This window comes from Penaeus monodon, chromosome 11 (assembly GCF_015228065.2).
Source record: "Penaeus monodon isolate SGIC_2016 chromosome 11, NSTDA_Pmon_1, whole genome shotgun sequence".
NCBI lineage: Eukaryota > Metazoa > Arthropoda > Malacostraca > Decapoda > Penaeidae > Penaeus > Penaeus monodon.
Genome location: NC_051396.1, coordinates 8,298,765 through 8,311,264, shown reverse-complemented (window position 1 = coordinate 8,311,264; position 12,500 = coordinate 8,298,765). Strand labels below are relative to the sequence as shown.

At 40.8% G+C, this 12,500-nt stretch overlaps 1 protein-coding gene across 5 annotated transcripts in view; it reads right to left on the bottom strand.

Annotated features, from left to right (window-relative positions):
• The window catches only part of LOC119578716 (5'-AMP-activated protein kinase subunit gamma-2-like), a 214,802-nt gene that overhangs the window by 171,943 nt on the left and 30,359 nt on the right, over window positions 1–12,500 (bottom strand). For 4 of the 5 annotated variants that reach the window (XM_037926311.1, XM_037926309.1, XM_037926310.1 and 1 more), the window contains exon 2: window positions 1–475. This exon is cut by the window's left edge and continues 850 nt beyond it. The exons of the other annotated variant lie outside the window; for it this stretch is intronic. The gene's annotated coding sequence lies outside the window, so the exon portion shown is untranslated. The remainder of the gene's footprint in view (window positions 476–12,500) is intronic. 5 annotated transcript variants of the gene reach the window in all.

Genomic DNA, 12,500 nt, shown 5'->3' with positions numbered 1-12,500 from the left:
CCGCCACACGCCTGCCCCCGCCGCGATCCCCCGGGACCCAGCGCCCGTAGCCGCCCGCGAAGGGACCTCCCGCCACGCCGACCGTAGGCCCGACGACGCCTCCTTGCGGCTGGAGACCGCCTACCCTACCCTGGGCGTGCAGACCGCCCATGGTCCCACCTGGGGCCCCCATGGGCGTCGTGGAGGGGTCGAAACGTGGGCGGACGTGTGTGGGAGTGGTGGGTCCCGTGGACTGGCTGCGGGAATCCATCTCGCTAACTTTGTACAAAATGAATCACAGATGCAACGCCCTCTTTGAACTTATTATTCCTGATTTACGTTACCATTTGGCAGAATTGGGAATGTTTTCCTGATGCTTGGCAGTTGGAATGATGAGTCTATGTGACCATTTTCTCAGGCCATAAAATGCTATAAACACTTTTTGGAAACTGTATCTGCCATGGAAGGTTTTCAAAAGGCACTTATTGTGGTGGAACTGGAAAGGAGAAATAGACACGGGAAATTAAATAACTGTACCACGGTAAGCTTCTGTTTCTTTTCTCATGTGAAGGATTCGAGAGCGCCCTGGGTTGGCGAGATAAGGCGAGGGGACAGAGAGGTTCTGGAGGCTCTAGTCCCCTCGGAACCCTTCTGTACTCTTTTTATTTTCTCCCCCTGACACACTCTCTCTCTCTCTCTCTCTCTTTAAATACAAATAGTCAACAAGCGTCCGAAACGAATTACCACGATAAGAAACATAAAAACTATCACAACGATAATATGATAAGAGTAACAAGCAACAATAATAATAAACAACAATAGAAACAGTAGCTCTCGCAACAAAGAATAATAACACAAGAGCCACACACATGAATATAACAAAGTAAATACCAAGAACAGGAACGTTCCCTGGCCAGTATCCACTTCCCGTGTTTACGTTCCGAGATGCCATGAGCACTGCGGATTTCTGTCTGGGATTTATGGATTGATGTAACGCGGTATCAACATGCAAACAAAATTGGGCTAACCGACGACACATAAGAACTTCTGTGCTCGCTTGAATTATTTGCATAATGTATGACGCATTCACACATCCATACACATACACGAACACGTGTGTGCGTTAATGTATATGTGTATGCATGCATGTGTGTTTGTATAGGTACATATATATATATATATATATATATATATATATATATATATATATATATATATATATATATATATATAAACACATACATAAAGATAGATAGATAGATAAATGTATATATAAATGCATATATGAATGTAAATATATGATACATATATATATATATATATATATATATATGCACACACACAATCCAGGTATATATATATATATATAATATATATATATATATATATATATATATAATATATATATATATATATACACACACACACACACACAACAATAAATATATATGAATGTGAGTGTGTTAACACTTTTGTTCACTATTTACATTTCTCGAGATGTGTTTGGATTTAAGTGTGTGAAGGAAACGTATTACGTGCCTCAGTTTACATATATCTCTCAATTTTATATATATAATTTTCTTCTTATCCTCTTCGTCCCTCCTTTTTTTCTTTCTTACAATCCCTCCACCCCCTTTTCGCATCCACTCTATCTCACTCACTCACTCACTCTCTACACACACACACACACACACACACACACACACACACACACACACACACACACGTACCTCCTCCTGTTCTATTTTTTTCTCTTTCTTTTCCTACTCATCATCTGCTGCATGTGTGGGCATGTGAATGTTTATGCTGGTGTATGTATGTACGTATTTAGGTGCGTGCGTGCGCCCACATACGATCATGCTTTCTGTTGTAAGTTTGCCTGCTTGAGTGTATGCGTCCGTGTGCGTCTGTGTTGCCTTTATATGTACGTGCCTCCCCCCCCCCCCTTTCTCTCTCCCTCTCCATTCTTCCCTTCTTCCTTCTCCCTCCTTCCTTCTCTCGTTCTCCCCCCCCCCCCCTCTTCCTCTCCATCCTTCCCTTCTTCCTTCTCCCTCCTTCCCTCCTTCCTTCTCTCTTTCTCCCCTCTTCCTTTCCATCCTTCCCTTCTTTCTTCTCTCCCTCTTCCTCCTTCCAATCTTCCTTTTCCCATTCTCCCCCCTCTCTCCCTCTTCCTCTTTCCCTACTTCCTTTTCCCCGTCTCCCCCTCTCTCTCCCTCTTTCCTTCTCTCTTTCTCCCCCCCTTCTTCCTCCCCATCCTTCCCTTCTTTCTTCTCTCCCTTTCGTCCTCTCCCGCCTACACCCAACTAACTCATCGTGAGAAGTTAACGCGTTCGCTGAAATAATCGTAATACTTAGTGTAAGAAGCAACGCCCCACCTGGTGTGACTCCATCATCATCACCACCACCATCATCTTCATCACCAGTCTTCATTACTATGACCACGACCAGCATCTTCACCATCGCTAACATCACCATCCCTCACCATCACCTTTGACGCTACTATCGTCACATTCATTACCTACATCAGCTTCATCACTATCATCGCCACCATCACCACTATCATCAAATTCACTATCGAAACATCATCATTATCATCACTGTCATTGCCACCACCATCACCTTTAACACTATCAAAACTATCACCACATTCACCACCTAAATCACCATCACTGTCATCGTCACCACCACCACTATCACCATCACCACATTCACTATCGAAGCACCACCTTCATCACCACCACCATCCTCATCCTGATAAAGGAGTGGTTGCAGCTGGAGTAGCTTTTAAGACACCATCTGTATAACCACCGTTGTGTCAATCCTTTCTGCTACTCCATTTTCTCCCCGTTTTCTTTATTCTCTCTTCGTTTTTCTTTCTTTCTTTCTTTTTTGCATTGTTTACCATCATTATCATCACCGCTATCTATGAATGCACAGCTGTCACAATTATAAGGATAATAATCATCACCATCATTGCCCTTTTCTTTACCATAGATAATCATCACCAACCCCATCATGACAACCCCAACATCGTAAACTATCTTCATTATCCCCATCACCACCATCTCTCCCTCTTCCCCCCCATCACCACCATCCCCCCTCTCCCTCCCCCTCCATCCTTCCTCTCCCCCCATCACCACCATCCCTAACTTCTCCCTTCCCCCCCATCACCACCCTCTTCACCATCACCTCACCCCCCCCATCACCACCCTCTTCACCATCACCCCCACCCCCCCACCTCACCATCCGCAAAAAGGTCAGGGGGCGAAAATGATGATGCAACCCGCCCCTTTTGTCTTACTATTTGGCCCAAGCGAGACAAGAATACTGCAAGCATTAATTTCTTGGAATTAATTTCGACGAATTGGAATTAGAGGGAAAGGGAGAGAAAGAGAGAGAGAGAGAGAGAGAGAGAGAGAGAGAGAGAGAGAGAGAGAGAGAGAGAGAGAGAGAGAGAGAGAGAGAGAGAGAGAGAGAGAGAGAGAGAGAGGGGGGGGGGAATAGTGAGGAACAGGGGATGGTAGATGGGACTGGTGTGTGTGTGTGTGTGTGTGTGTGTGTGTGTGTGTGTGTGTGTGTGTGTGTGTGTGTGTGTGTGTGTGTGTGTGTGTGTGTGTGTACATATACATATATATGTGTGCATGTATATGTATACGCACACGTGTGTGTGTGTACATATACACACACACATACATACATATATGTATATATATAATTATACATTTTTAATACGCAAACATACAGACACAGACACACACACACTTATATATATGATGATGGTGATGCATAAAAGAGAAAGAAGGTGAATGACAGTACAGAACATGTGGAAGGTGGGTGTGAGTGATGGCGAAGATGAGGATAAAACAGAAGACAACGCGCTTTGAATGGTGATGGTGGCAGAAGCGAATCGCGATGGTGAGCTGAAAAGTAAGATTAAGAGTTACGATACTGATGGCGAAATGCGAAGCTACTAATGCATATTCATGTCGTTAAATTGAAACGATGTCGATAGTTCAACGACCCTCTCCGAAATGCAAGTGACACGAATACACGAACATACGCGCACGCGCGGGCAAACACAAACACATTTATACACACATCTCTGTGTGTAAAAATAGACATATGTATATATACACACACACACACACACACACACACACACACACATATATATATATAATATATATTATATATATATATACATCTACATACATGTAAATAATCTCTCTCTCTTTCTCACACACATACAAGCACACACACACACACACACACACACACACACACACACACACACATATATATATATATATATATATATATATATATATATATATATATATATATATATATATATACATATATATATAATATATATATATAACATACATATATATATATATATATATATATATATATATATATATATATATATATATATCCTGGTCAAGGCAAAGCACGTGAAAGTTGTTATCGCTAATGTAACATCTCTTACTGTTCTCTTTCCCTGACAGCTGCCCCCCTCTCGCCCCCCTGAGAATCTGACCCTTTTCCCTCTCCCCTTAATATCTCACCTCTTCCCCTCCTGATCTCTTTCTTCTTCCTTGCGTCTACCCCTCCCCCCCCCTCCCTCCCTAATATTGCATTTAGGGTGGAGCTTTCGTCACGTGAGCAGCTAAGAGTGTCATGACTTGCCCCCAATTGATTGTGTGCAAAATGTTTCATACTTATCCAAGACAGGATCCTCAAGACTAGATTTTTCTTCATCTATTTTTTCCTTCTTCGATCTCTCTTTTCTTCTCTCCGTTTAAGGCCTATGTCTCTGTCTCTGTTTCTCGTGCTATCACTTATTCTCTCTACCTCCCTCTCTCTCTCTCTCTCACACACACACTTACTCCCTCCCAGCCTACTACATGATACCAAGGAGCATGCAATACACTTATTTTAAACTTGTGTGTTAAGGCCGCATTGCTTTCGCAAGACGAGTAACCAGTTTTTTCCTGTCTAAAGAATGCCACTCTCAGAGCGTTCTTGGAAACGTACTTTCATTATCTCCCAAACGTCCGTTCTTAACATCATGTACAGGCACTATTTACATCATTAAAAAGCTTTGCATTATTCGCATTAAATGAAATGATATGAACATAGCAACTAGATATCTAAATATTTCATATGGGTAATAAATGCATGTAAATGAGGCTTCGCATTAACTAATGTCTATAGATGTTGGAAACGTCTTGTCTAGAATATCAAAGGGCATTATTGTAAACACCTCAACTGAAGCTCAAATATTCAGTTACAAGGTGAAGAATGTTCTATATAAGAAAAGAAAAAACGCTAAAATGGATTTTTTTTTTACATCCAAATGCTTATATCTTTATTAAATGAATCACAACCATGACGCTGGAGGTGTGACGGCCATACGACGAAACCGATTTCCGGCAGTATTCTGAATATGTATCGAAAGTCACTGCAAATCGCTTTGTGATATCTTTTTAACATTAACAAGGTCGATGATATCGTCCGTAACGAGAGATAAGTAATGCAATTAACATCCTTAACTAGTACAAAGAGAAAGTCAATTACTCATAAATGAACTGTGACCTTCTGTGTCTTTTAGAGAGAGAGAGAGAGAGAGAGAGAGAGAGAGAGAGAGAGAGAGAGAAGAGAGAGAGAGAGAGAGAGAGAGAGGGGGAGGGGGGAGCAATGGATAGGCAGACTACTAAAATGGTACGATAGAAAGAGACAGATATAGATACACATTGATAGATATCTACCTAACTATATATATATATATATGGCTGTGTGTGTGATACGTGATAAACAAACATTAATATACGTGTCACGGGACACTCACAGCTGCTCCTACCGTCTCATTTCTCTCTCTCTCCCTTGGTGTTTACCTGTGTATATATACACCATTCCTTTTCATTACCTTTTTTTATTTCCTTTCTCTCTACCCTTTTGTGTTTATCTGTTTCTATATACCTTTCCTTTTCATCATCTTTTTTTATTTCCTCTCTGTCTTTCCCTTCATATTTTTATATGCCTTTCTTTTCATTATCTTTTTATTTCCTCTCTCTCTCTCTCTCTCTCTCTATGTCATTCTCATCACACACACACTGTATGCTGATCGGTATGTATGCCAGAAAAAAAATGCACTCGATCTCTAGTTATACTTCACTTATAGAATAGGCATTATGAGTGTGGGGTTCACCGAGCACGCATCCTTTGTTAATGCTACAGACAAACATACTTACACATGTACGCATTACCAGGGGAAAGAAAGAAAGAAAGAAAAGAAAAGAAAAGAAAAGAAAAAATGATCGCGATAAAATCAATAACACATTACCAATAAATTTGACCTTTCTCTCTCTCTTTTTTTTTTTATTTCCTTCTCTCTCTCTTCGTGTTGATCTTTTTTCTATATACCATTCCTTTCCGTTCACTTTGTTATTTCCTACTCTTTCTCTCTCTCTCTCATACTCACAAAATCATTAATCCGTATAAAAATCCTCCCTGTACCGCCACCCCAGCATCACATTCCAAGAACCGGGCATTGGCGAAAGTACAGAATCCTGCAAAGAAAACGGACCATACCACGTTGCCGCCACAACGATGACGTCACAGCGGCAAACGCACCTAGATTGAAACGTACTACGAAAACTTAAGAAATGAAACCGTCGCGTCCAAGTAGATCGTCTTGAATTTGGAATTATGTAACGGTCTTCTGCGTCAGCGTCTAATTTTACCGCTGTGTGTGACGGGAATTGAATAAGAGTGTAAGATTATTCATATCTTTATTTATTTTACTCTCTTCTCTGTGGAGCTTTCGAGAGAAAATGTCTGAATGGTAAAGAGCGTGGATTTATTTTAGAAATGGAATTACCTACTTGGCGTTCCACAAAGAGAGAGAGGGAGAGAGAGAGAGAGAGAGAGAGAGAGGAGAGAGAGAGAGAGAGAGAGAGAGAGAGAGAGAGAGAGAGAGAGAGAGAGAGAGAGAGAGAGAGAGAGAGAGAGAGAGAGAGAGAGAGAGAGAGAGAGAGAGAGAGAGAGAAGAAAGAAGAGAGAGAGAGAGAGAGAGAGAGAAATGCGAGGGAGACAGGCTGGTAGGGAAAGGGTTGCCGTCCCTAAACCTTTTGATATGACCAGTTACTTTTCGCCATCTACGACCACCCTAAGACCACGCACAGTAGAATGTTCACTCCTTCACGACCTCAATATTACGCTTAACACTAAACACACACTTGTCCCGTGGAGTATCAAGGTACGTTCCCCGAACAGTACTCAATTCGCAGATATGTCTTTTGACACTGAGAGAGAGAGAGAGAGAGAGAGAGAGAGAGAGAGAGAGAGAGAGAGAGAGAGAGAGAGAGAGAGAGAGAGAGAGAGAATAACCTTCGACCGCCTCTGAGATTTCACGCGATCAAAACACAGAAAACAGCGATTGAATACAAACAGTCGATAATCGCACAGGACAAACATGTAGTCACGCGCAATATGTGAAGTCAGGACTTGTTTTATACTCACACACATCCATCTATGAGCACACACAAACATATATATATATATATATATATATATATATATATATATATATATATATATATATATATATATGAATTCATATACAGACTGACAGATATATAATGTACTAGTATATCAAAATGCTAAATTGTTCACATTTAAATAGGATAATAGTACACTGTAAAAAGTTCTCTTCAATCAAAACAATCCATAAACATTTCAACCACCCGTTTAAAAACATTGCAAAAATGTAAAATACAACACAAATATTCCAATGTTTTTTCTCAACCATCCATCTCCTACGAAAAATGAAACAATTAAACAAACATGAAAAATGTAATTAGACAACAAATAAGAGGGGAAATGAGAGAGAGAGAGAGAGAGAGAGAGAGAGAGAGAGAGAGAGAGAGAGAGAGAGAGAGAGAGAGAGAGAGAGAGAGAGAGAGAGAGAAAACATCAACGAAACAGTGTGGAGGAAGAAAGAAAAAAAAAATGGCTGAATCAGTAATATTGCAGAGAGACAACCTGACGATGAAGTGATAACTGGGCCAAAATAACCAGTGATAACTCGCATTTATCTCGAGCTCACAAGGATACAAAAAAAAAGACACGCTGAACCTTGGCCTCGCTCTCCTGCACATGCCATGACTAAGCACGCTGGCATCGATGTATTTCAGGTATATGAAGTAAAATATGTATTAAATATGCACATACGTAGTACTCAAATATATAGAAACATACGACACACTTACATAATAAATATCCATAAATAATAATATAAAATGATCCACATGCGAAACACACAGATACAAACACTCACAATCAAAATTTCAAAAACACACAGGAATCCACATTAAGTGTGGAGACTGGCAGTCATTTCCTTCTTTCATTCTATATAATTTTCTCTCTAACATCTAATTATCACTCCATCCTTTCCTCTCCTAGATCTAATTCTCTCAACAGACATTTCGGTTTTTAATATCTTGAATCATTGAGCACAAGATAAATTCTGTTGTCTTATCAAATTCATAGCGATATATAGAACACGTATCTTATCAGAACTGTTACATAATTTTCACAAAAATTCAGTTTATCAGTTACAATCAGAATTTTTTTGCTTACTTAAGGAGGAAAGAACCGGGACACTGAAGATGTTACGAAGGAGTCAGCACAATTTTTTTCTCTCTCTCCCTTTCTCTCCTCTCTCTCTCTCTCTCTCTCGCACGCACGCACACCCTATCTTATTTTCCATCGATAACAATATTTAAATTGAAATACTTTAAGCTACTTATTTACCAAGAGATAAATGTCCTCCAAAGAGACAAGACACAGCAAAAGTCTTACATCTTTACCTAAAATTGTTCTAAACAAACACCGAAAAAAATGCAAGATAATCAAAGACAACAACCATAATGAAGAGGTAAACGTCTCGCGACACAAACGTATTTTTATTCTGTTTTGTCGATAAATGGCACCATGTGTTATCACAGTACACAAAATCTACACGATTTACAACACCGCAATTTCAAGATATCTAGCAAAGAAATGTGAATTCCTCTCCCGCATTCTGCCTTGCAGTCGTCGGATAAAGGCGTTAGTTTGAAGCTAATAGGGTTTCGGTGAGTGTACACTCAAACACAGGCAAGGACATGCGCGCGCACACACACACGAACGCATCCTCTCCAAACTTGTTTTCAGTATTAGTTTTCACGTCTTTTGGCTGTTTCTCTCTCCGTCCCTGATTTAATTTGAGTTTTTTTTTTATTATTATTATTATTTTTTTTCAAGTAGATACCATACCCTTCTCTCCTTTATCGTGGTATACCTATAGTACCGCCTATCTCCGTACTGTAATATAACACTTTTTTTTCATTCTCTCAACCTTTATATAGTTTTTACACGATACATAATTGTATCACTAAAATAACACTAGATTATACAACGCAACTCGGTACAATTACAGTTCAAACCAGGAATTACCTAACCTCTACCGTAAGTAAATCTCACGACATAGGGACCTATCGAGCTTCCGAATGTCGCTTGAGTTTTCAAAAACGTACAGATCTCCCGCTGATTGGTCACATTTTGGTTAACGAAACCTGTGAGCTACGACAACTCTGATCGTTTCTCTTTCATAAATTGTATAAAATATGTCATTTCACGATATCGACTGGATTTGACAATAGCTATACTAGGGCAATCTATCAGCTATTAGTTTTGTTTCGTTTTTTTTTTTTTTTTTTTTTACTGGATTCTTAGGTCTGAATCCAACCTAATCGAATGGAAAGGTACCACGGTATGATATATTAAGCCCCCCGGAATCCTTTATTTTCTCAGGATAATGGCAAATTAAACATATCAGGGCGATCGGTGCAGTCTCAGCCCGGGACTATATATCGAAGCAGACACTCTCAACCTTTCTCTTCGTAATCGCAAGACACGTTTCGGCCAGCCTGCCTTCCATTCTTGATTATTTGCTTCATTAGACGCGGTTGAAGTTCGGATTTTTTTTTTTTATTCCAAGGATGAATAAATAAAATGCGCTATTCGTAAATTGGGTGTAATATCTACCTACAGTATATATTAATAATATATATATATATATATATATATATATATTTTTTTTTTTTTTTTTTTTTTTTAATCCGGCCTGTCTCTTTCATTCTTCCAGTCTCCCAAACAGGTCCTCCTCTTTGACCTTTTTTTTCTAACCACACACACACGACCCTCTCTCCCCTACAACAACCTGCCCCCCCCCCTCCCCTTTATCATCCTCCTTCCCTGTACTCGGGGAAAAGGGGGTGAGATCAAGGCAGGTCGCTCAGAGGCCTGCCATGGAAGCGAGAACGGACACGCAAAGCACGTTCGCCCGTAGGCTGTTTTACACGCTGTTGACATCCCTCCCTTCCTCCCGATTTCTTCGTCTGTGAAAAAAGGATGGGGGTAATCTCAACAATTATTTTTTTTCGAACTTATAATGGTTTAGTGAATATTTTGAAATATGATTTCATTTTTTTTTCTTCCCGTATATGCGGTGGTAGTGCTAATAAGGAAAAATTGGAAAATATTATCATTCTCTCTTTTCCTTGTAAGATCGGAAAACAAAAAAAAAGGATGTTGATACACACAGCTCGAACACTGCTTAAAAATTGAAGGCTGTTAAGTATGGCTGTAAAATAATATGCATGTGAGGTGTGTATATTGTAAGAAAATAACTATATACGTGTGTGTGTCTATGTCTATATCTATATATATGGTTACACAAAGAATGATCTTGCAAGAGCAAAATGTTGCATAGGACCACGAAGTGTTGCAAGAGAAGGGTTATTAGCGTGTTGTTACCTTCTCTTCTCCTCTGCCTTACTCATCGTCTTTCTGCTGATGCTCGCGCTAAAAGCTCGCTCGCTCCTCGGTAAACAAGTGTAGGTCGACGAAACCTTTACCTGACGAGGCCAAAGTCGAAACTCGGACGCCAACAGACAACGGACACAATAACAATAACAACAGAGAAACAAACAACAAGAAATTCAACACTCAAAAGGGATTTTCTTTGTAAGCTATGCCTCGATGACCCACTTTGATGCTCACATGTTTTCTCGGGGGTCAGCTGCTCTCCTCCCGTTGCAAAATAATTTTTCTCTTGGCTTTCTTGACAATTACAATACACTCTCCTTAAAATGACTATATGCGTCTTGACAACTGTTTATTTTGAAAGGTATTGGCAATACTATACTTGCTATTATATCTTCCTTAATTACTAACCGACTGTTGTTTTCCCATATAGCATCTTCTGAGACACATTTTGTGTCGTCTAATCATGAATAACTCTTCAATGAGTCGCTATGCACACTGACCAAGGTCACAGAAGTCAGATGACCATAAAGGTTGAGGTAGACAGCAGGCCAGTAAAACCACGATAGACATACCCGATTAAGGTTTCTCCTGCTTGCGTCTATGTATAATGACGAACCGACAGACGGACGGGTAGTAAGGATGAAAAACATGCATGTATAGTAAGCGCTCTCTCATATACATATAAAGCACACGCACACACACACACACACACACGCGGACGCACACACATACAAACACGCATACATCGCAGAGAGAGAGAGAGAGAGAGAGAGAGAGAGAGAGAGAGAGAGAGAGAGAGAGAGAGAGAGAATAGGGAGGAAGGGGGGGAGAAAAAGAGAAATAGAGATGGACAGGCAGAGGAAGTGTGGAGAGAACGAAATAATTCAGGTAACCACCGCAATCCCAGCCTATCTTTGGACAAAATGCTGAAATATTAACACACAAGAACCTGTGCCACACGACATGTTTCTCCTTGGCTATTCCACCCTAAGCCCTGGTGAATAACCCTTTACCCTTGCTTTCTCATCCTCCTCGTTATGCAATATCAGAGGCAGGTGGGCATCACATGAAAGGCTCCGTGGGCATAAACTCCATCTATGTGATAATGACAATGGCGCTTGGGAGAGGTATGTATTTCTCGGACGAGAAGCAATAGAAATGGACGTTAAACTCGCCGTCAAACGGAGTTAAAGAGTTGACTTAGCAACAACCAGAATCTGTGGGAAGAGGACGGGATGGGAAGTCCCCCTCCCGACCCTCCACTGCCCTTCCCCTCCCCTTCTCCCTTACCCCCTCCTCCACGTTCACCCTCTCTCCCTCCCCCACCGTCCTAACTCCCCTCCCATCCCCCGGTTGTCGGCCATGACCGTTGGTTCACGCATGACACTGATGCTGTCCATGTTCTCTCGGAATGACTCATTTTGGTGACGTCTTTGCTTACTTTCTTTTCCCTATGACATCTCGTAAAATATAACGGGTAATAACTTTAAATAAATGCAGTTTTTTTTGCGTGAAAAGGAGCAGCGCGCGCGTGCGTGTGTGTGTGCGCGCACGGAAACGAAACGAAAACGCTCCGTGCGTGTACCGCACAGTACGGGAAGAAGGCCCATCCGGGATGCTAACGTGAGCATAAGTCCCAGCCC